Source organism: Equus przewalskii, chromosome 16 (assembly GCF_037783145.1).
Source record: "Equus przewalskii isolate Varuska chromosome 16, EquPr2, whole genome shotgun sequence".
Taxonomy (NCBI): Eukaryota; Metazoa; Chordata; class Mammalia; order Perissodactyla; family Equidae; genus Equus; species Equus przewalskii.
In genome coordinates this window covers 39,378,741-39,405,456 of record NC_091846.1, presented here as the reverse complement: position 1 = coordinate 39,405,456, position 26,716 = coordinate 39,378,741, and positions in this window count along the sequence as shown.

The following is a 26,716-nucleotide window of genomic DNA, read 5'->3' as shown; positions in this document are numbered from 1 at the left end:
TAATTGCACTGTTGGGCCTATACCATATAGACATAACATATTTACAGTAAGAGCCCAAAGGAAACAGTGGAAGACAAGCTGTGTTGGATTAAGGAAATTACAGAGATGCTAACTCCAATTCAGAGGAATAAATGAACAGAATCAAATACAGTACATAAGAGAGCTAATTCAACTAATGATATAAACATATGCGCTCTCCACTTTCTTCTCCAGTTTTTTCATAAGATGTAAAATTAGGTAAAGTAATTATTATAATAATATAATGTTGGCTTGTAACATTTGCTATATAGATATAATATGTAGACATAACAGATGGAAGGGAGCTATAAAATAACAACATATCTATATTCACTTGAGTTGTTTGTTTTACTCTAAAATAGATTATGATAATTTGAGATGTATATGGTAAGCTCTAGGGCAACCAGTAAGAAAATAGATTTATATATAGTGGAAAATTGTTAAATGAAGCAAATGTTGCACTAGTTAGTATTAACAATATAAAAAAAGAGCAAAGAGGAAGAAAAAAGCAAAAGATATGTAGCAAAAATTGTAAAATGGCTGACACAAATGCAAGTACATCAATAATAACATTAAATATGAATGGATTAAATGATTTGATCAAAAGTCAGAGACTGTCAGACTGGAAAAACAAAGACTCAAATATATTCTGCCTACAGGAGAAATGCCTTTGATTTAAAGGTACAAATATATTCAAAGTAAAAGGGTGGAAAAGGTGCTGCACACAAACAGCAAACATAAGAAAACTGAAATGGATATATTATCAGAAAAATAGGCTTTAAGACAAATGAGAAAAGATACAGGGGATAAAGAGGATCACCTTAAGAAAACAAAAAGGTCAATTCATCAGAAATATGCAACAATTTAAACATATGCACAAGTAACAACAGAGCACCAAAACGTACAAGCCAAAAACTGACAGAATTGAAGACAGAGCGCCAAAACATACAAGCCAAAAACTGACAAAATTGAAGAGAGAAATAGATAATTCAATAACAATAGCTGGAAACTTCAATATTCCATTTTCAATAATGAATAGAACAACTAGATGGAAGATCAACAAGGAAATGGAAGATTTGAATATTATAAGCCATTTAGACCTAACAGCCAACTATGAAACTCTCTACACAACTGAATATTCTTCTCAAGTGCACATGGGACATCCTCCAGAAGAAACCATACGCTAAGTCATAAAATAAACCTCAATAAATTTAAAAGGATTGAAATAATACAAAATACATTCTAAAACCAAAACAGAATGAAATTAGTAATCAATAACAAAAAAAGATTTGGGAAATTTACAAATACTATGAAATTAACACATACCTAACTAATCAATTGGTCAAAGCAGAAATCACAAGGGAAATTGGATAGCACTTTGAGATTAAATAAAATAAAGACAAACATACCCAAACTTATGGAATGCAGGTAAACGAGTGTTAAGATGGAAATTTATATCCATAAATGCCTCTGTTAAAAAAAAAACTCTCAATAACCTGGTTTTTCACTTTAACACAGTAAAAAGGAATGCAAACTAAATTTGGTATAAAGAGGAGGAAGGAAATAATAATGGTTAAAGTGTAAATTAATGAAATAGAGAAAATCAACAAAATCAAAATTTGGTTTTTGATAAGATAAACAAACCGACAAGCATTTAACTTCACCAGACAAGAAAAAAAGAGAGAAGATTCCAATTACTAATATCAGAAATGAAAGATGGAACATCAATACTGGCCTCATATAAATAAAAAAGATTATAAATAAATACTATGAACAATTGTATGTCAACAAATGAGATATCGTAGGTGAAATGTACAAATTTCTAGGAAGACACACTGTTGAAACTGACTCAGGAAGAAATATAAAATTTGAACAGATGTGTAATTAGTAATTTTAAAACTTCTCCTAAAGAACAGTCTAGCCCATATGACTTCACTAGTGAATTCCACCAAACTGTTAAAGAAGAGCCAACACACATTCTTTGAAAACTCTTCCAAAAATAGGAAAGGAGGAAATACTTCCAAACTTAGTTTATGAGAACAGTATTATCCTGATATCAACAACAGACAAAGGCATTAAAAGAAAACTACAAACCAATATAGGTTATGAATAAAGATGCAAAATCATGAAAAGTATACTTGTAGCCTGAATCCATCAATGTCAATCGAAAAAGGATTATGTACCATAACAAAACGGTCACTGTCCCAAGAAAGAAATGTTGGTTCAACATTCCAAAACAAATTAATCCAGTATACTATATCAATAGACTAAAAAAAAAAAACCATATGATCTCGATAGACAAAAAGGCTTTTGGCACTATTTTCATGATAAAACACTCAACAAACTAGGAATAAAGGAAAACTTCTTTAACTTGATAAAGAGCATCTATGAAAAACTTACGGCTAACATCATACTTAATAGTCAAAGCCTGAATGTTTTACCCTAACATAAGGAAGATGACAAATATGTCCTCTCTCATCATTACTATCCACATTGTAACAGATGTTCTAGCTAGTGGAAATTAGATAGCAAAAGCAAGTAGCACCCAAATGGAAAGGAAGACGTAAAACAATCTCCATTTGCACGTGAAATAATCATGTATATGGAAAATCCTAAGGAATCCATTAAGAAAATATTAGATCTAATAAATGACTTCAGCAAGGTTACAGGATGCATGATCAATATACAAGAATAAATTCCACTTATATACACTACCAATGAACAAACTAAAACTTAAATTAAGGAAACAATTCCAGTTACAATTCATTAAAAAATTATGAAATACTTAGGAATAGGTTTAACCAAAAAGTGCAAAATATCTACACTTAAGGCTACAAAACAGTATTCAAAGAAATTAAACAATACTTAGTTAAATGCAAATAAGTCCATTACATCTAATTAATCCACAAAATTCTTTAATTTAGAATGAAATTGTTACCCTCCTTCAAACCATATACAAAAAATTAACTCAAAATGATCAAAGATGTAAATGTTAGTAGTAGAATTGTAAAGTTCTTACAAATTTAGAAGTAGCATTGTTGGAATGACAATATTCCTCAAATTGATCTACGCAATCCCTATCAAAATCCCAGCTGGCTTTTTTTTTTAATTGAAGAGCTGATTCTAAAATGAGTATAGAAATGCACAGGACTCAGAATAGTCAAAACAATCTTGAAAAAGGGAAAAAATGAGAGGACTTACCTTTTCTATATTCAAAACTTGTTACAAAGCTACAGTAAACAAGACAGGGTGGTACTGGCATAAGGATAGACATATAGATCCATAAAATAGACCTGAGAGACGAGAAATAAACCCTTATGCTTACTCTCTTTTGACAAGGGTACCAAGGTGACTTAATGGGGAAAGGACAATACTGGGATAATTGAATATCCACATGCAAAAGCATGAAATTGCTGCCCTTCTTCAAACCATATACAGAAAACTCAAAATGACCAAAGATATCAATGTCGAAAGTTGAAACTAAATGCCTGACACAAGGAAGCCATTTGACTCTCTGGTCTAATATTCCCATTTTGTGGTGGGTCATCTTTGACTCAGTGACTGACATGGTGAATGGTATCCAGCAAGTCTCACAAGTCTCTCAAATGGGAAATGCTATGTTCAAGAACGCAGTTCAAGAATAAAGTTCTTAGGAGGAAATTTGGAAGTAAATCTATGACTTTGATTTAGACAAAGCCTTCATAAATATAACACCAAAAATCACCAGCCATACAAGATAAAATGAATTAAATTGAACTTCATCAAAATGTAAAACTTTTGTGCTTCAAACGACACTTTCAGAAAGGGAAAAGACAATCTATTAGAATCAGTGAATATTTGCAAAACATATATCTGACAATAGACTTGTACCTAGAATATATAAATAACCCTTTCTACTTAATAACAAAAAGAAAACAGACAATTAAAAATAGGCAATGAATCTTAATAGATATTTCTCCAAAGACAAATACAACTGGCCCATAAGCCCATAAAAAAGATTCTCAACATCATTAGTCATCAGAGAAATCAAAATCAAAATTACAGTGAGAGATCTCTTTATAACCATTAGATGGCTATAATTTTTTAAAATTTAAGTGAGAAAAATTTAAAAAATTAGTGTTGGAGAGGAAGTGGAAGAATTAGAACCTTCATACACTGCTGGTAGTAATGTAAAATTGTCCAGCCACTGTTGAAAACATTTCAGCAGTTCGTCAAAAAATTTAAACAGAGTGGTCATACGGCCAAACAGTTCTCCTCCTAGGTGTGTACTCAGGAGAAAAGAAAGCATATGTTCACACAAAAACTCATACTGAAAGTTCATAGCAGCATTATTCATAATAGCCAAAAAGTAGAAACTACCCAAGTTGAACAACTATAGCAGCAAGTAAACCTCATTGAGTTTAGCTTTGCCTAATCATCAATCAACCTGGCCCAGGTACTTAGATTAAACTCTGTAAATGGAAAGCCCCAGGGAGCTAGAGTTCTACTTCAAGTGGTGGAGTTGGAGATAAAATTTTCACCAAAGAGATAGGTGCTACTTTTTCATGCGTAACCAAGTTACTAGTGGAGCCAGTCTGATTGCACTCTTGAACATACCATTTCCCATTTGAGAGACTCATGTTGGATACCATTCACCATATCAGTCATTGAATCAAAGATGACCCACCACAAAATGGGAATATTAGACCAGAGAGTCAAATGGCTTCCTTGGATCAGGCATTTAGTTCAACAAGATTCTAGTAGAAAACTGGGAGATGCTTTTCAAAAGTAGTGAACCTGGTAGCTGTCCATATCTGAACCTGTCAGGTAGGCAACACATCCAAAACCCCAAAAGGTGCTTTTTAGTGGGGTTACCTCCATTAACCAGAGGTTCTAATCATCAAACCATCAGTGGTGAACAGTCAAAACTGTCATTCACATAGCGGAGCCCAAATGTACAAGCATTTCTGTATATCGAGTCTTTTTCAGTCAGGAGAATTCCCCCTGATACCTATGGACTGAGGAAGAAGGAGCATATAACGCAAGAATAAGCAGATAACAGATCAATTCTTACAATGCATTCAGGATGGAAGCAACAACAACACATACTGTATTGACCTAAAGGGTCCCTCCTACAACATGCACACACAAAAGTTTATGTTAGTGTCCTTTCACCGCTGAAAAACTTGCTCAAACCTCATTGTTGAATTGGCACAACTCCTCTACTCATACAACCAGGTAGAATGGAACCTTTATCCCTAAGTTAAGAAAGCCATAAAAGTTTGATTCTTTCCTGTCCTCAAGTTTCCCCCAGGTGTGTATGGCCATCAGTCACTCTTGAGAATAAGGAGAACTCAGCCTTACCTCTAATCATCTTTCATTTTAAAGCAACTAAAGACAGAATAAAAAAAGAGGGAGTGGTAAAGATATGTGGAGGGAAAGAATGTCTCCAAGGCAAGGAGACAAGGAACATTTGCTTTTAGTTTCAAATAGCACGTGGGTTGCTTGATGCTCAACTTCCAATATTTTTGTTCCTCCCAAAGTCTCATATTGGCTATAAGGTCATTATTACTGACACCACCAATTTCAGCTTTGAGGATTCCTTGACTCATTAATCGCAGCCACATCACTTTACTTTTCTATTGGAACTACAATTTGCACTCTTTGGCTTACTAGGGTTTGACTCACACAGTAGTGCTTTTTCAAAAGAAGTTCATCTTTATCCACGTCATTTTCTGTCCCATTGTCATAATAGTATCTCTTACATTTCTGGCCAGTTTTAACTTAAGAGCTAGGAGTGTCTTTCATGTCAGAAGGATTTACTGCAAGAATTCATCTAGATTTATCTGTGTCTGTTTCTTATTCTCTAGAGGGTCCACTTCATCAGTATTTTAAACCCAATCCAGGGCAATAAAATCCAAAATACTATTCAATGCCTTATCTGTGGTTTCACATCAGAGTTTGTCTGTCCCAGAAGTTTTCTCAGGAGCGCCAGATCTGTTTTATAGCAACCCATAATCAATGCCAATAACTAAGACTTTTTTTTAAACCTATCTAAGATTATTACGATAGATTATAGAAGGATCCAAGCTGTAAAACAGCCCAGGTGTTGCTATTCTTTCTTTACAAGCATTATGCACTCCACTTCTTCATCTCCCAATGGCAAAAAGTTTTAAAAGTGCTCTGGTTTTTAGCCCATAGTGGTCATGAATTTTCTCCTTTTATCTCTTTGTATAGATAACACATCTCTGTAACTGTTGTCAGGTGAGAGAGGGAAAGGAAGTAGGCCAGAATCTTATGTTCATTCAGAATAAATCTTAGTACTAGTTATTAAAATGGGGGAGAACTGAGCTGAAAGCAAGATGGCAAGGAAGTGCCCCTGCTGAGGAGAGAGTTAACAGCAAACAAGACACCCTTCAGAAGGCTGATTTTTGAACCATTTCCCAGTAGTACTCAATCAGTAGTCACTACCTCAATTCCCCCTAAATAAAAGTGAACAAAATGCTGAACCATTTATGGCCAATTGTCCACAAAATTGATCTACATGCTCACTACTTATTTCCATGGGCTCCCTCAAGTCCTATGAATCAACAGATGCTCATTCTTCTTCTTCAAAGAGTCATGTCTCTGTAAGTATCTAATTTGTCACACCAAAACTATCAAGAAATCTTAAGGGTCTGAGATTTTACTCTCCAGCTAATAAGTTAGCCTGCCACTATTTCACAGATGCTGATAGAAGACCCGAGACTCTTGGGTCAGAGATGAAGGACTATATTACTCATAGAACAGCAAGCAACATGAGAATTGACATGTGATTTCCAGCCAAATCCCATGGGTGCAATGAAAGATAGGCTCAGATAGATGCCTGTAAATGTGATGGGTTGCATTCAAGGAGAAGAACTCTGAGCCTAGGGAATACAGATCATTTAGCATACCTACTCTTTGCTTTGGATGGAAGGATTACATTTATTACACTGAACAGTAAACAGGTCTGCCCTTTGCTTCAGAGGGAGGCACTCTCTCTGTATTCCAAGGTTATAGTAGAGCTGCCCTTTGCCTCAAGGAAATAGCTATGTATATAAATTTATATTCCAAGCCAATTTACCATATAAAGGATCTTTATAAAGATAGCCCAGAACAATGGGCAGAATTGCGTTACTCTCAAATGTGCAGAAATATAAGACATCCACAGAAAACAGTCTCTCAACAATAAACATATGTATTGTGTTTACTTATTTCACTCATATCTCTGTAAACTCAAATTATATTTCTGAAGAATAGTAAGTATTTTGGAAAATGTATAGGAAATATACATCTTTTCCCATTAATAATGTACCATTCCCCTTAAATATTATTAGAGGACTTCAAAAGATGAACTATTTCCTTTACTGTGTACAATTTAATAAAATTTCCACATTATCAGCACAATAAATACTTATTTTTTGATATAAAAGTATTATGTACAGGAACATTTTGTTTGTAATTGAAATTATTCTTTTAATATAATTTTATTTTTCTTGAACTATCTTTTCAACATCATTGTTTTAAAAATCCATACGTTTAAATTGAGAGTAATACAGACTTAGAGATTATTCCGTACAAGTCCATTTTTTTTTAAATTGTAAAACTGAGGAAAATTAAGGTTAAATGTGAGATCGTGATATAACAAGTCAATGATTAAGAGTGCTGTCTTAGTAGAAGGGTACTTGAGTTTTCCTCTACTTCAGCTGTTATGAAATTTTTTTCACGTATTTCTCATTTGCATGGAAATATGGAAAATCAAGCAAGAAAAATTATATATGCACATATATACATATATATTCGTATACATATATAGAATAAGAAAAAAAGTCCATGCCAATAAGTTAATATATGCAGAAATTTATGCATTCCATTTAGCAGGAAATGTACAGTGACATTAAAAGTTTCACTTACATGAATCAATGCCACTATATCATTGAAGCTCGGAAAGATTATCTACATGTATATAACTTCATATTTCAAAATAGCCCTGTTTCAAATTAGGCCAAAATATATACTATGTATTTATTCATTACGTAAATAGGGAAATGAAGAAAAATTGGAAAACTAACATTGGGAAAAAACCAAAATTATTTTCGTTTCACATCTTTATTGAATGACAGTTTCATTAGTCTAACAATTTGGGAGTGCTCATAGAATGTGTGAAGTAAAGTGGAAGGAAAATTCTCTTCTCATGAAGAGTTTATAAAATATTTTAGGGAAGAAAAAACAAGAAGGTAGAAACTATCTAAAAATAATAAAGTAATATAATAATATAAGAACAAAATAATACCATAGAAGTGCATACATACTTGGAAAAATTTTTAAAGAATATTAGATTTAATTATTATCCTGTAGACATTGACTAAGAGTGTCTGTTCTCTACCTATAGAGCCTTCTCAATGTGATCTAGGTCCACAGTTTGCCACCGATCACTTTTACTTTTCTTGTCCCTATTTCTCTTCCCTGCTTCCTCATCTCTACCTTCTTATAGAGCTGTTCATTTGAAACACTTTAACTGCAGCCAATAAGATATATATGAAATTAAGTCCTACTCCAAATCATTTTTAAATAAAATGAGATTTAAAAGTAAATTTTAGGAGCCGGCCCAGTGGCACAGTGGTTCAGTGTGCACATTGTGCTTCTCGGCGGCCTGGGGTTCACCGATTTGGATCCCGGGTGCAGACATAGCACTGCTTGGCAGGCTATGCTGTGGTGGGCATCCCACATATGAAGTGGAGGAAGATGGGCATGGGTGTTAGCTCAGGGCCAGCCTTCCTCAGCAAAAAAGAGGAGGATTGGTAGCAGTTAGCTCAGGGCTAATCTTCCTCAAATAAATAAATAAATAAACAAACAAATAAATAAATAAAAATAAATTGTTTAATAAGTAAATTTTAAATAGATAAAATTTAGTATTTCCAAAATCATCAGTTAGGTATCATCTTTTATAATTGAGAATAATTGTTTACCATATCGCATTTAAAATTGATAAGGTTATTAAAACTTTATATATTTTTATACATTTTCATAAACATACATAGATATAATTGGCTTGCACTGAACAATATCTAAACTTATGTATATAAATAATTTCGAAAACAAAGATTACTTAAGTATTTATTATGCCTCAGTTACTATTTTGATTGAGGCTCCTAGCAATAAAAGATTTAAAAAGATGATGTTTTCTGTTATTAAGGAAATTACATAGTATGTAGAGTATAAGAATAGTAGATTATATCAGTAAACAATTTTTAAATTCCCATGAATTTTACATACCTAGTTGAGGTATGTACGAGATTCACCTCTAACTCTACCACCATGTTATATCTTTCCAGATGATTCTTTTTTTTTTTTTTTTTTTTTAAAGATTTTATTTTTTCCTTTTTCTCCCCAAAGCCCCCCCGGTACATAGTTGTGTGTTCTTCGTTGTGGGTTCTTCTAGTTGTGGCATGTGGGACTCTGCCTCAGCGTGGTCTGATGAGCAGTGCCATGTCCGCGCCCAGGATTCGAACCAACGAAACACTGGGCCGCCTGCAGCGGAGTGCGCGAACTTAACCACTCGGCCACGGGGCCAGCCCCTTTCCAGATGATTCTTAGAATCTTTGGATTCAACAATCTTTGAATCACACTAACATAGTCAATCCTTCTACCCTAGTTGCTTTCATTTTCCCTCATGACTTCCTATCCTTTCCCTCCCTTCTTCTGCTCTCTCACCAACTCTTGATTGACTCTCTCCATTTGTCTTGGTTGGCAAAATCGTTACCTTGGTGAAATATATCTGTCTTCAAACTCTTCACAGTGGAATTTGACTGAGGAATAAGACATAAAAAATTCAGCTTGATGATCATGAACCTCAGGCACACCTTTAGTCTTGCTAGATATTCAAAATATGTCTGTGGAGTCCAATCTCTCCCCTCTCCTAGGTGATTCTTTTAAAACTCTCCTTTCTCCTCAAACTCTCAAAACTTCCTTCTCTATCTTGCTCTTGTCTTATCAGCCAAACTCATCATTCACATTATCATATTCATCATAATGATCAAAATAATGATAATATCTCAGACCAAATCTTCATTTTTTTACACCATTTGACATCTTCCTCTTTGAAATATTTTCTTCAATTGTACTGAATGTTTGATAGTATTAAATGCTTATAAGCAATAATTTGGTTTAATAATTCTTTTGTTATAATAATGTAGACTACATCACATGGTAAGGGAAATTTAAATAATGAACCAAGAACAATAATTAAGTAGGAACTGTCTTAGGGTCTATATTTAGCACAATGATAAATATTCTATTTTTATATTGAACTAGGGCTTTTTTGTTTCTTTTTAAAGGTTGGCACCAGAGCTAACATCTGTTGCCAATCTTTTCTTTTTTCTTCTTCTTCTCCCCAAAGACCCCAGCATATAGCTGTATACTCTTGTTTTAGGTCCTTCTGGTTCTGCCACCTCAGCATGGCTTGATGAGTGGTACTAGGTCCACACCCAGGATAAAAACCTGTGAAATCCTGGGCCAGTGAAGCGGAGCCCGTGAAATTTACCACTGGCCCTGGGGCCAGACCCCTGAACTAGAGTTTGAAATTGATTTTGTTGGGATAGGGTGAGTACAGAAAAAATTGAACTTCTGTATCTTCACTGTAAAATACAATGTGGAGAAATCTGAGATTATACAAGAAGAGAGAAGTTCAAGGCTTTACAGAGAGAAAAAAATATATTTGGTATAAAAAGGAACTGGAAGCATATATTTTACTGATTTTATTGGAGGAAAGTAAATTATCTGCATATTTAATTAATAAAGTCTGAAATGTGTACTTCATAGTAGACAATCAAGGGAATTTTCTTTGTCTTTTTTTCTTCTTGTTTATTCATCCTAATGCCTATGATTAAAGTCAATGAGCATTCCAGTACTGACTTGTATAGACCACAAATCCAGTTCAATAAATAGAGCAGATCAAGGGAAGGTTAAAGAAGTCAAGGTACAAATCACAGGCAATTTAGTAATTTTCTCTTGAAGGTGAATATACGTGTATTAGTTTCTGAGGGCTGCCATAGCAAATTGACACAAACTTGGTGACTTAAAACAATGGAATTGTGTTCTCTCACAGTCTGGAAGCTGATGGTCCCAAATAAGGGGTTGACAAGGTCACACTCTCATAAAGGCTTTGAAGGAGTTCCTTGCCTTTTTTGGCTTCTGGGGACTCCAAGTGTTCCTTGCCTGATGACAACATAACTCCGATTTGCCTCCATCTTCACATGGCTTTCTCTTCTGTGCATTCTCCTCTTCTCTTATTGTATAAGGACACTTGTCGTTGGATTCAGGATCCACTTTATCCAGGATGATCTCTTCTCAAGATCTTAACTAAATTATATCTGTAACGACCCTTTCTCCCAATGAAGTCACACTCACAGTTTCCACATAGTCACATTCTTTGCATCATTCAACCCACTACAATAGGGATGGTTCTATAAAATATTTTAATTATATTTAATTTAAGCATATATATATATATATACACAGAATAAATGGTACCTTATTTGTTTGAGACTAGCAACTAAGTTTAAGTATAGAAAACAAATTCTTATCAATTTAGAGATGATTTCTCTTCCACTAAAATGGAACAATGAGAATCTTAAGACAATTTTACAGAATGGTTTTTATTGTGAATATACTGAGAGAAATCTCTCCAAAATTTGTGCCTAATAGTACAGAATCATGTCCATAGGCCCAACTCTGTTGAAGTTCATTAACTATAAATATAGTTTACACAAAATTAATCAATTTAATGACTGTGACATTAATCAGAATAACTGAAAAATGATAAGTTGCTTTAGATTTAAAAATAAAATAGCTTAATTGATAATGTCCAAAGTCACAGTTTGAAATAAAGATTAAACATGGCCTATGAAAAAGTTCACTTAGATGTAATTATAAAATGTTATATGAAGTAAAAATAATAACTAAAAGTATAGTGCTTCTGGGTTGTCAATGATTCTAGGCCCTATTTCTGACACAGCAAGTAAATACACGCATTTACACTAACCCGTGTATACATGCATGTCTATAATTATTTCTATATCTCTCTATCTGATGACAGATATCTGACGATAGATGACAGAGTTAAATACATAAATATTCAGGCAAGATATTTTCTATATATATTAATAATGCTATCTCTTTAATCTAGCATCACAGGTTCATTATAGCTCCTGTGCTCACTTATTTGGACCTTCTTACTCTGACAGCGAGAAATCTGGCTTCCATTATGTATTATTTACATTTTTGTTCAACCCTACCATACATGGAAAATAATTTCAGAATTTATAACCTATATCTTTGTATCCCTGTAAGAAATAAATTTGCCAAAGAGAGTACAGTATTTCTGTTTAGCTTTCTTTTCCCCTTAGTCTTACAGTTAACTATTCAAACAATTTTTCAAAGTTACTTTTTCTCCCACCCTCTTCATTGTAATTTTGTCACACAATTGCATTCATTTGTCACATTCAGCATTCCATGCTGGGACTCTTGAAATCCATTTATTTATTTTTAATTTGTATATAATACGTTTCACTCTTTATAGGTTTTAAAAAATGTGTAAAATCACACAGCCAACACACTATACTCTACAGAACAGTTGCTTATTTTTTTCCCGTTTTATTGAGATAGTTGCTTATTTTGAAAAAAAAGACTATTAGAAGTAGTAATAAGTTAATAAACTTGAGAATCTTAGAATAAAAGTTTTTTATGAAAAATTAGAAGTAATACATTTGAATTTAGAAAACAGAGGAAAAAATGTCAATGGGGAAAAGACAACAAAATGATATCTGCAAAAAGCCTTAAATAACTATAAATACAATAAATATATATTCAAATACTATATCACAAAGTGAGAGGCACTATAAAGTAAAAAGAGTAGAGTAGATGGGGGTGGAGTTTGAGTGAGGTGGAAGGTAGTTGCAGCATTATGTAGAGAGGTCAGAAAAAGTCTGCCTGAGAAGATGTGATAAGCGTAAAACTTTTAGAACATGACAGTTAGACACGTAAATATTGAGGGAAGTTTACCGCAAGTAGATGAAACCTTTAGGGCTGCACAGTCTACTAGCTATAAGTGGCTATTTAAATTTATTAGATTTAATTAAATTTAAAAATGTTATTGTTTGATTGAATATTAATGCTTAGTTACCACATATGCATAGTACAAATTACATACCATTTGCATCGTTGCAGGAAATTCTATTGGGAAGCACTGGGCTTATGTTGGCATTTTGTTGGAAACATATACCCGCCATTCAGAGAAACAGGAAGATGATTGGAGTAGATCGGGTAAGAGGGAAAGAAGTGAGCAAGGTTCTGGGAGAGGAAGTAAGTAGATGGCACAGATAAAATACTTAGGTGAAGGAATTTATTGGGACAGACAGTCCACCACGGACCCTGAGCATCCCTGCACAATCTAGCTTAATTTACTAAATTGCAAGGTTTATCCCACTCTTGATAGGGAGCAGTCTGAGTGACTAGCCACAAGTATGAAATAAACTTGATCTCAAGAAGCATATCAAACACTAAAGGATTGAAAGCTATGCCAAATTTCAAATACCAGAAGGTCACCCATGGTGGACAGGTTTTATCAGAGCTTCCATACTAAGACAGACTAGGAAGAAGTACCTGGCCACCCACTTCTGAAAAAATTGGCCGTGAAAACCCTATGAAGAGCAGTGGAGCATTGTCTGATACAGCCCTGGAAGGTGGAAGGATGGCACAAAAAGACTGATCATGGTTCCATTCTCCTGTCCGCAGGGTCGCTAAGTCAGAATCGACTTAGCATTAACGACAACAAAAATGTTTGTTTATATTCATATATATGTCTTTCCCTTCTCTTCATTAATTTTTGAGCCCCTTGAAGGCTCACAATATATCTTTATATATTGAGAACGTAGCATAGTGTCAACTAAACAGGTAGTGCTTAATAAAATTTCAATTGAATTGACTTGAAGATGTTGAATTCAACGTTATAGAGGGAATTCAAGCACAGAATGGGTGATTAAATTAAATAACCTTAAATTTTCCTTCAACTCTGGAGTAAAATAATTCTTTGACACCAGAATTACAGATTTAGACTCATTTCTAGTAAAGGAGTATTTATGCTACAGAAATGGACAGCAAGCCAAGTGCTTAGAAAAAAAGGTCCAAGAAGTGTAAGATTATACAGGCAATACCTATTTATTCTATGTCAATCAAAACCAATTCTATTTAAGTATACATTTCAGTTAGCCAACAGGTAAACAGAGTGGCCTGTAATGTGGCTTATCTACCCCTACCAATAGATACATTGAGAAAGTGCAGCATTATTTTGTTTCAACAGAGGAAAACAAACGAAATCTGATCAAAAATGAAACATTTGGAAATGATAGAATAGAATGTAATAAGCACTAGTTTAGGAGCTAGAGAAACCTCAGTTTACACATTTTGGCTCCTGGGAAGAAATAAATTTAGCCTCCTTGTAATAATAACTAACATATTGTTGGGTCAATGTATTCCAATGTATATTATGTGTGTAAAGGAACCGAGAGTGCCTAAAATATAACTGACCACTACTGTCAGTAAGTGAAATTGGATTCAGTTTATACATAAAGAATATTCCTTCTTTTCCTCCTCTATCCTTCTTGTTTATTGTGCTTGTTGTTCTTGTTATTGTTCACTTTTTTATCAAAAAGGCAGTGACTGTTTTTTTAAGATGGGATCAAAGAGTTGTGTACTAAACTAAAAGTCAGGCTCTAGCAAGAACATGTTTTCCCAGTTTACTGAGAAATATTTAATGTGCGGTAGCACCAAAATCACTGTTCATGTCAAGAAAGATTGCACCTATTGCTTCCCCTTGATTGATCAAGTTTAGATTAGTTTGATAGGACCTGACTTTATGTAGCAATTGCTGTTATTAACTAATTCCAGGGGTAAATTGCCTCCATAAAACAGACCAGAATATTTCCCCTGTTGACTGGCCAGGAGGCAAACTTGCTGGTAAAAGCAGACAAGTACTATTCCCTCCATCCAAGAAAATTGCAGAAAGTGTCAGTAATTCTCTAGGTCACTAAGCAAATGAAGAATTACTCTCAGTTGTAATCTTGCCCTTCAGAGTAACTTTTTTTCTTCCAGGTCCTGGTAAATTGATTTTATAACACATTTTCATTATATTTTGAGTAAAAGACTTAAATTAAGGGATCAGTAATTTCAAGGGTTATATATTTTCTCTTTTCAAAGTGTGAGTGCAACATTGACTTTGGACCAAAGTATTTAAAATATTTATAAAAATGTATTTAAACAAGTAAGATGTTTTACATTCATCATGCTTTATGATTATCTTTCTCAATTATCAATTTGAATAATTTCCTGTTATTTTTGTTATTTTGTCTATACTACTGTGTTGAAATACTTTTTCATATTCCCCAAATTATTTTTGTTTAGCAGTGCCCCATCCTCAACAAATCTCATATCTAATAAGTAGACGAGAATCATTACCTATGGAAAGGAAGATAACTTAGCCTTGTTACTTTTTCTGTGTAGATCTCTAAGAAGGTCCCTATTACTACAATTGTAGGACAAATCAATTTTTAAAATACAGTCATGCATCGCTTAACCACAGGGGTACGTTCTGAACAATGTGTCTTTAGGCGATTTCGTTGTTGTGTGAACATCATAGAGTATACTTACACAACCCCAGGTGGGATAGCCTACTACACACCTAGGCTATATGCTATTAATCTCATGGGACCATCATCAGTCGTGATCCACCATTGACAGAAACTGGTTATGTAGCACACGAATACAATAGGCAAGTGGAGAATGCATATATGCTTGGATAAGCATTATTTTTAAATGGAAAATTAGGTCACTGTAATATTTGTAAGTCATTGAAATTCATTCATTTATTAAACATTATTGATTGTCTTCTACACTCTGCAGACTTATGTGTCAATCAAGAAGCAAGGACCAGAGCTGTAACGTTCAAGAAGAAATAAACTTGATCTCAAGAAGCATATCAAACACTAAAGGATACAAACATGAGAACTAAGTTTTCAGTAGACCAGTACAAATTATTTTAAGAATGGCTACTTTTGGTTGATGAGACTCATAGTCATCTTCCACTCACTCATAGTTCGATATAAAATAATCTCAAATAATGCTCAAAAGCAATTTGATTTGTTATACTGTGACTATCAGTGAGGTATTCAGTAAGTTCCCAGATGAAGGTGGTGAATTATAGTGCGCAGGGAAGACAAGTACGCAACCAGACTAAATGTCTAATATAGTATGGATATAACGTTACATCCTTCTTAATGAAGAATCTAATATAAGTAACAGACTGATTCATCTGCAGAGTAGTGCCATATCATAGCATTCACATACTTGTTAGCAGATTGTATATCTGACAGTAAATGTGGCCAATTTTGCTTATTTGAAAGGAAGTCTGTATTGTTGAGTTCATGGATAACCACTATCTGGGTCATATAGCAAGAATATTTGTAATCCCATTGAGCAATCTCTGTGTTGGGGACAGGGAGAGAAGATGAAAGATTTCTCAATAAGATCTCTTGATTCTACCTTCAAATTATATCTCAAAACTGGCCACTTCTTCTCAAGTCCAAGATCCAAGATATCATCATCTCTTACCTGGATTATTGCGAATTTCTCTCTCTCATTCTACCCTTCCCTCAACATATTAGCCAGAGTGATCCTATTAAAATTAACTTATATGGTATCAGGCTGCTTCTTTGCTCATAAACCTCTATTCAGTTTCCCACATCTCTGAGAGAAAAAGACAAATATCTTTCAACAAACTTCAAAATATAAGTGATCTAGCTAACTGTTTTTGCTCTTTCATTTTATGTCCTACTAAATTCCTCTTGTCTTACAAGTCACACCGGCCTTTTCAATGTTTCTGGAATAAAAGAAATTACTCTCCCTCAGAGACTTTGTGCTTACTCTTCCTTTTGCTGGAATGCTTTTTCCTCATACAGGAGTATAATTTACTCTCTCATCTCTTTATGGTCTCTGCTCAGCTATGTTAGGCATCTTGTATAACATTATACCACTTCTAACATGTGCTTATTTCCTTAATACTAAATATTATCTGATGTATATTTTCATATTGATGATGTCCCTTATCTCCATAACTACAGGAAGGTTACATAAAAATAGGCATTTTTGTCTGTTTTATTTAATGTTTGTATTCTTGAATATAGAACAGTGTCTAGTTTATAGCAAGTACTTAAAACTGCTGAAACAGTGCACAGAATAGTTCTTCTTTGCCCATCTGATTATTATAAGAATTAATGAACTTTCAGATTGGAAGGAAACAGTCTTACTCTAAAACTAATTTAAGTGTTCCACCCACATAACACAAACTTCCTCATAACCAACTCTTCATTCTTGATTATTGCAAATTCAGGACTGTTTACAAAATAGTAACTGTCCATGAATCATTGTAGATTGGTACTTTTAGACAATTCCCCCCACAAAGTGTACAGCAAAGATATAAAGCTTGAAGTTCAGCCTAATAAAAGAAATTCCATTCTTTACTGTCTTTCAAAAATACCATTGAGGAAGGTTTTAATGCTCCAGTAGTCTAATCCCAGCTGGTACCAGCACATTTTCAGAACACATAAATCAAAGTAAATTGTTTCTTCCTCAGGCAACAGATTATAATGAATTTCTCCTGGGCTCCTGGGTGTGTGTTCAGGAAGACGTGTCACTGCAGCAAAAGTAGGTGCACTGGGAGCATAAGTCACATACTCATGTAAATTGTTGTGCAATTCAAAATTTTCTAGAACCTGACCTTCCATAGACATCTTCCAAGTAACAATAGAATCCTGCTACTACATGTACCTAGATTTATGGATTCATAGATAAGATAACCTGGCATTAGAAGATCATGTACTGGTAGTCCATGATTCAGCTCCGGTTTCTTGAAATAGTTGGCTTGACCAGACCAAAAGCTCGTCCTGAAAGACTTTCTAGTGAAAAGAGGAATGCACAGTGAGTAAAAAGGACTGAATTTCTAGTTGCAGTGGAGGGTTTATAAAAAGAAAATTTTATCAAGTGATCATGTTCAGGTCTTACAGTATCATCTAAAGCACAGTCTTGGGACCAAGCACCGCTTTAGGTGTTTGGGCATATCAGTTTATAAAATAGATGAAATTCCTATTCTTACTCTAGTTTCCAGCAGAAAAATAAAAAATTATCTATCTATTCACACACACAAGCACACTCACACACACACACACAATGTATGGTAACACCTTTAGGAATGCTAAAGAAACAAATTCTAGTTTGAATTTCAGAAATGACTTTGAGATTATTACAAAGAACCAGATAATGAAGGAAGCTAGCCTGTCCTTAGTTCTGGAACCTGCCATTACAATCTCTGGCTACAGTACTATGACTAAATGGGCACAATCTAAGTCAGTCAGTCATGATTGGAGGCACCTTGATGAGAAACTATGAGTATCAGAAAGTTGAGAGAGAAACACTGAATACCTCTATCATGCTATGTTCCTGTGGAAATAGTAGAAGGAGTGGTGTACAAAATTTGTCTCCCTTCCATTTGTCAAAATTGCATGAGTAGAGGGGCTGGCCCCGTGGCCGAGTGGTTAAGTCCGCGCGCTCCGCTGCAGGCGGCCCAGTGTTTCGTTAGTTCGAATCCTGGGCGCGGACATGGCACTGCTCATCAAACCACGCTGAGGCAGCGTCCCACATGCCACAACTAGAAGGACCCACAACGAAGAATATACAACTATGTACTAGGGGGCTTTGGGGAGAAAAAGGAAAAAATAAAATCTTTAAAAAAAAAAAAATTGCATGAGTAGATCTATTTGGTGGCAGTTAAATCACACCAAGAACAATAACTGCAAATAATTTGGAAATGCAGTTTTTAGATTTTCAACTTTATCATAGAGGAAGGCACGTTAGAAAGATATTCAAAAGGATGGTGACCATCAAGCCATATTATCCATCATAATTTATGTTCTCAATTATCCCCACACTTACCAGGTATCAGGTAGCTACACAGGAATTGTCATGCAGACAGGAGGAGGGTGGAACCTGAATAGGTTGAGGTGGGCGTTTCTACAAGGAGCATGGACAACAGCAGCAATGGGAGGCTGAATGTATACAGTGAGATTTGTCAAATGAGAAAATTGATTGAAGATAATTACAGCCAGTTTCTCACTGATAGAGAAGAAAGACATAAATATGTTAAGGAAGAAAACAAAATTAAACCTTATGGTATTAGATAGGAATTGGAGATGTTGTGAATTTGTAGTGGTATATTTTATATAAATACTTTATGCATCCACCTATATATGCATATGTACACACATATATACATACATGAATGTTTTATATGTATAAATTATATACACTACACATATATTCATACATAGGTGTATACGTATGTATGTATATATATAAACACACACAGGTATATATGTATGTGTTTGTGTACATTCATGTATTCCTTAGCTCTGTCCACTGAGAAGGCCTAGATGCATTGACGACCCAGTAGCAAAGAGCACAAACTGCGCCCAGGTAATGGTTTATAAATACCATTCTCTCCTAAAAGGAACCAAGGCTCCTTGAAGAATTGACTTCCTAGGGCTGGGGCAAAAAATCAGAAAATAATCTGGAACATTTTGTGTGTGTGTATGTGTGTGTGTGTGCGCACATGTGCACACGCACACCACAAAGTAAAGATGTGCTCAAAGAATGATGGAAGCCTGTCGAAGTCACACCAAAACTACGTTGAAGGAGTTTTCACTGTCCAAATCTGTAATAGTTTCAGTACCAAAAATAAATAACGATAAGAAATTATGAGCAATAAATAAAATAGACATGTATAGAAACTGATATAAATGAGTAAATAAATTAAAAGTTTGATCAAGAGTAAGACAATTCCAAACTCTTAAGCCACTTTTCGATGTTAATTTCCTGATTATGGTGGTTGTATGTGGTTATGTAGGAGAATGTCCTTATTTGTAAAAAACATATATTCAAGTATTCTTGGGTAATGAAGCATCATGTCAGCAATTTACTCTCAACTAGTTTAGGAACAAGAAAATTATTTGTATTATTCTTACAATTTTCTGTAGATTTAAAATTGTTTAACACAAAAAATTAATAATTCCTCTAATTACACAAACTAATGTTTCCTGAGGTAGATGTTTATTGCTATGCAACACTTTATTTCATAGGTCTTTTAATTTTGTTAAATATTCGTGATTACTGATGCCAGTAAATTTTTTGATATTATACCAAATACCTAAACCAACTACACTTTCCTTAATATCATGGTTAAGTTATACATTTTCTTCTATATTATAGGTATCAAGAGCTAAAAAGGATAAAAAAAGTAAACATTTTAGTGTTATGAATGTGGTGCCCTAAAATTACCTATAAACCTGATGCCTTTTTTTTGGATATCTAATCAGAAGACTTTTAAAAGAATCACATAGTAGAGTTTTTCTGAAACAAGATTTCACCCTTCATCTTTTCCTATATATTTATGAGCCACTGATTCACTTATAATTCTATTCTCATTCTTAAGAAGGCTGAAACATATGTTCTTCTGTAGAAAAAGTCATATTAGAAATGTTTATTTACAAATCTGTATCATTTTACTAGAATATTAAAACATAATTATGCAAATTGTCTCCTTTTAATTGGCATTTTAAAATCAGATTTATATTCCAGTTTTCTTAGAAGGAAAATACAACCAACAAAATCATACATCGTGTATATTTTCTAATGTCTTCTTTTCTCTTATTCTTATTAAACCTTCTTATCTGTTGCTCTATATGTTGCATTATTTAAAGGCTGTTTGACATATTTACTACTTGTGGTGAGCTAATTCAAGAACAAAATTGCTTTTAACATGCTGTGATAGATTTTCAAAAGAATTTCAAGTTCAATTATTTATAGACTAATTTTCTGTTTGCCATCTACTGAATGGTAAAGTGAAAAGTTCACAAATCCAGCTAGATGACACTTGCCTCATCATATTCTAGGGCACTGACATTTCTTGGTGGACTGACAGTAAATCATAACTCCCCAGGCTACTCATTAACTTTTAGAAGTTGATGTGGTAACGTATAAGTTTGATCTCTTTTCAATGACCATGAACTCTGCTTATGGATACTACATAAAAAAGTACTTAGATGGTAATAAATGCTACCTCAAAGACTAAATTTAACTGTGGGAAACTTGAACCATAATCGCTCCTGCTACTTCCTATGAACGTCCTCATTGATGTTTTAGAGGCTTTAGGGACAACTGTATTTCTCACACCAGATAAATTGTATTTTCATTTCAGACTATGTCATTATCAGACCTGGGCAGCCATCAATCACTTTGTGGTCTTAGAGTCATGTATCACTGTTATTAGGGTCCTACTAGAATTTAGCTTAAAAAAGACAAAAAGAACAAAAAACAACTCAACAATTTGAAGGTTGATGTTGATTTACTTAGAGAAGGATAGTATAATAAACTATCAACAAAAATAAATAAAGAACAAATACATTTTAATAATAAAGTATAAAGAACAGCAATGCATTTTAAATATCATAGTAAAAAGGTATAGCAGATTTCAGATTTGAAAACAAGATTTCTCACATTGACTTTCATTTTTAGTAATCAGGAAATTGTACGTTGTATAGTCTTTACAAAAGTGTAATTAAGACGTGTTTCCAACACTTATTGATCTAAGAGATATAACAAAATATCTCTGGTAATACAGAAAAATATCTTGAATGTGTTTCTGAATATACATACATATATGGAGATTGCTTCTGTTATGTAAACCTCAGAAGTTATTTCTCTGGCTAATTTTTCTGATGTGTGTTAAACCATCCAAAAAATGTTCATCCATGCCTCTTCAGTGATTATATTAATACTTAAGATTAAAAGCGACCATAGTAACATAAAACTTCAGCTGATTCCTTCTCACTCAGTCAAGTTTTTGATGGAGAAAGTGGGCAAAATATAGTATTTTGTTATTTTTTTCTGTGTTCAAGTAATCAATGAAAATTTCTCTAAGTACTCAAATAGCTAAATATTTCCAAAGAACTTTTACCTAGCCATTATTAATCATAAATTGTTTAAATCCAAAAGCACATCTAAAATAATACATTTTCATGAACTCACAACATACTGGATAAGCAGTCTAGAAATCTCCTTCAACAACTCATTAATCTGAATATGTAAAGCAAATAGCTAATTATCATAAAAGAAATCCAATACTCCTTATTTAAGCTTTTAGAATTGAAGTCAAGTGATAATTTGTAGATCATCGTTAAAGAATTATTGGCTTGCAAATTCATCTCCATTTTTTGCCATGAATCCAGTGCTTTAGGTATTTACTAGTCAGTGTCCAAAATTTGCCAGTACATGATATATCCATTGCTTTGCAAATGCCATGTTTTTCTCTAAAAATGTCTTTATCTCTAGCTCTATCTAGTGAGATTTACTTAAGTTTTCATTTATTCTTCTGAGTTTGGGGAGTTTGTTTGAAAACTGGCACTTATCACATTGATCTAGGGATATCATTTTTTTCCTTATCATCATCATATTCATCATCATATCTCCCACCATATAGCTCCAATCTAGATACATATTAAATGCCATGCACTGAGCTAAGAGTTTGATGAAAACTCTCATTTAAACCTCACATAAAGCTGTATATTTTGTGCATGTTTCTCTGAATCTTCCTTTCACCTTTTCTAAAAATTAATAGACTTTATTTTTTAGGATAGATTTAGGTTTACAGGAAAATTAATTGGAAAGTATAAAGAGTGAACTAACAGTAAATCATAACTCCCCAGGCTACTCATTCACTTTTATAAGCTGATATAGTAAATTGTAAGTTTGATCTCTTTCTGATGCCCATGAATTCTGTGCATGGATACTATATAAAAAAAGTACTTAGGCTGGTAATAAATGTTGAGCATCTTTTGATATGCTTACTTGCCATCTGTGTACCTTCTTTGGTGAAGTGTTTGTTCAGATTATTTTCGCATTTTTTAATTGTGTCGTTTTCTTACTGTTGAGTTTTAAAAGTTCTTTGTATATCTTGAATACCAGTCCTTTATCAGGATATATATATTTTGCAAAGATTTTCTCGGATTGTCTTTTCGTTATCCTAACATTATCATTTGTAAAGAAAGGTTTTAACTTTAATGAAGTCCAATTTATCTTTATTTTTCTCTCATGGATTGAGCTTTTGCTATTTTATCTAAGAAGTGATTACTCCATCAGGATTTTATCCTATATTACCTAGCTTTTACCCAATTATTTCCTAGAATTTTAATAGTTTTATATTTTACATTTAGATCTATGATACAATTTGAGTCAATTTTTGTGAAAGATGTAAGGTCTGTGTCTGCATACATTTGAAGTAGTATTTTTGGTTTTATTAGTAGTAGTATTGGTATTTTTATTTTATAGTTAAAGAAATTAAACTAATAAAAATCATACAGGGGTCAGCCGGGTGGGTAGCCCAGCGGTTAAGTGTGCACTTTCCGCTTTGGTGGCCCAGGGTTTGCTGGTTCAGCTCCCGGGTGCAGACATGGCACCGCTTGGCACGCCATGCTGTGGTAGGCATTCCACATAGAAAGTAGATGAAGATGGGCATGGATGTTAGCTCAGGGCCAGTCTTCCTCAGTGAAAAGGGGAGGATTGGCAGCAGTTAGCTCAGGGCTAATCTTCCTCAAAAAAAAAATTAAAATCATACAATTATCATCCAGAGTATCATACACAAACATTAAATATAGAATTAGACATGTGTCCAAGTCTACCTGGTTTCAAAGCTGTTTGAGACTAATTAAAAAAAAATTTTTTTGGTGCTATATCATTGCTTCAGGGCACCGTTATCTTTGTAAAAGCATTACGTAGCCTAGTCCCTGACACATAGCAGGTCCTGAATAAATCTTTGATGAAAGAAGGATTAATGAACAAACAAAAAAAAGTGAAGTTGATGTGACTGAATCAAATAATGGAGCAATCCAATCTGGTATTATTTATTATTGATTATATTCATCTTGCGGTGGGCCCATTTTTTAAGTGAAAGCTTTTAGTAAATAACATGAATAGAGTTTATTGTCCATAAATTCAGAATAATTAAAATGTATACAGAAGTAGGTTAAGGGATAGTTAGCTATATAGATAATAGATTATAATAGATAGCTAGAAAACCGTGGTGAGTTTAGGATTAGAGAAATTTTATGCATTTTTTTAACAAACAGAGCAGATTATTAATGACACTTAGAGAGATAGGAGAAACAAAATCAACTGTTTTAATTACACATTAACCTTCAAATAGAAGATACTTCGAAGACAAAAATAATCAATTTTTATAACCTTAAAATTATGTTCTCATAAAGATATTTTTACTCAAACAAAATCAACTAAATTTTTTAGTTGGCTTAACACAGCTCATTCATTATCAGATTTAGAATTCTAAGAATTTACTAGCTAATAGCTATAAAAAGAGACAATTTTTGGCAACAAACTGAATGCATACTTTCCATGGAAAGCTACTGAAATAGGTAGACATTCTCTTCAGCTAATTAATTTCTGGAAGCTACATCCTCATTTATCATCTGACAGCCTCACAATAACAATACATGCCCTTGTGATCACAAGTCTCAGTATTATATCTTTAAAAAATGCCTTTCCACAGAAATTTTCTGACACTGGCAATTTGCGTAGAGTCAAGTAGCATAACTGTTTATGGTTTAGAGAATCCTGCTTGAGTTTTTTAAACTTTTGTAATTTCCATGTATTTCCATGTTTTACGATACTTAATATTCTTAAAATATAAATGTACATTAGCATAAGCTATGATGTCAGAGAAAAGACATCAAAAATGTTAGTTTTTTTCTAATTCTTCATAATTAATCCAAAGTAATACAGGAAAATAATTATTCTTTTTTTTTCAGAAAAAAAAGAGCTTTTTTATATCCACTTCCAAAACAAGGAGAAATTTTCCCTTATGTCGGTAGTCATGGTTTACCAACTAAGCGAATTAGACTTATGTCCCTGATTCTAAATGAGAGGCACCACAATCTTCCCTAATTATACCTGCCTTGAAACTACCTGGCTCATTATTTTTCCCATTCTAAAAGCTTTCTATTACATTCAATTCTATCACTGTGGGAGGATAAATCTTTTTTAGATGTCTCAGAGTTCCTTCAAAGTCCTGGCCTCCAGAGCTCTGGAAATGGATATGCCATGAGATGGAGAATATTTGTTTTTATTTCTCCCAGAAATGTTTGCTCCTCACATGCCTTGAGTGTTAGACCTGCAGCCATTTGTTTCCATGATGATAAAGCCATTGCCTCCCATTCAAAAGATGTAAATTCTCTCATCTCCTTTAGACAGTTAAGTTCAGGGGAAGGGTCCTGAATTGATGGAAAAGACAACTGAATAGCCAAGAATCTTCCTAAGGGACTTAGAGTTATTTTCCTATGTGTTTATATTCCAAAAGGGATAAATCTCATCTAAATTTGAAAACTCTTACTTTATCATCCCCCCTGGAGATACTTGTCAACATTCCAAATAATAATAACCCAGAATCCTTCCCTCTTTCTTCCAGAGAAGAATCTGTTTACATTACAGAACAATGGTTTCTCTTCCTCCCTCAGGAGAAGTGAGAGAACAACTGTTCCTCTTCTACAAAAACTCCTAAATTCATATTTCTGGGGTTCCTCACTTACCGTACTGTCTCAGGTCGGTGTAGAAAGGTCTCTGGTACCCATCAGGTCACCCTAGGGCAAGTGCAAAGGGATGTAGTAAGGGATATAAGTAATAAGTTATCCTTCACTGCCCTAGAAATATCTTGTCTACATTTAGGATAATGAGTAAATGTAGATATTAAAATCTTATTTTAGAGAATCACTTTTGAGAATTCTATGTCCTGCCACCAGAAAGTAAAGAAAGAACCATCATCTCCTGTAAACATCTCTGATTCTTCAATATTTCTTCCCAGTAATGAGAATATAAGCATCGAGAAAGAAGAAATATTTTGCATAATTTTGCTGATCATCACATAACCTTAGACTAGTAACATACAAATATTTTAAAGTGAATGGATTACAAATATCTAAATTCTCTGGTTGTAAATTCCAAAAGAAGAAACTATAGAATAATTAGCCTAAAAAATGAATGGTAAGTAACACTGCTTTAATAAGTTCTTCTTGAGTGAAAAACAAATACAAAAACATAGATGCAATGAAATACTAGTCATGGAGAGAACATCATACATATTAAGCTTTTAAATCCTTCTACAGATCATCTAATAGATCATGTTTATAGACTACAAAATAATAATTTCAAAAGTTGCTTTTTGTATTTTCCTTCAGTGTTTCTAATAAATTTCCTGCACTGTGAATTCCTTCAACCTGTAAGTGTCATTTGGTTCTTCCAAAACATCTTATTAAGTTTCTACGTCTTTGGGAGAATCTGTCTAGTTGAAGCACTCCATTAGGAAATATGCGAATAGTAATTTCTAGGAACAGAGCAGAAAGAAAATAAAGCTGAGGTCACACTTCGGTCAAGAACCTAAATATGTCACATTGACTCGTCATGAAATAGGGTGTACATCCTTATGTGCAATGGACAAGATGACTTAAATCTGACATCATGAAATAAACTA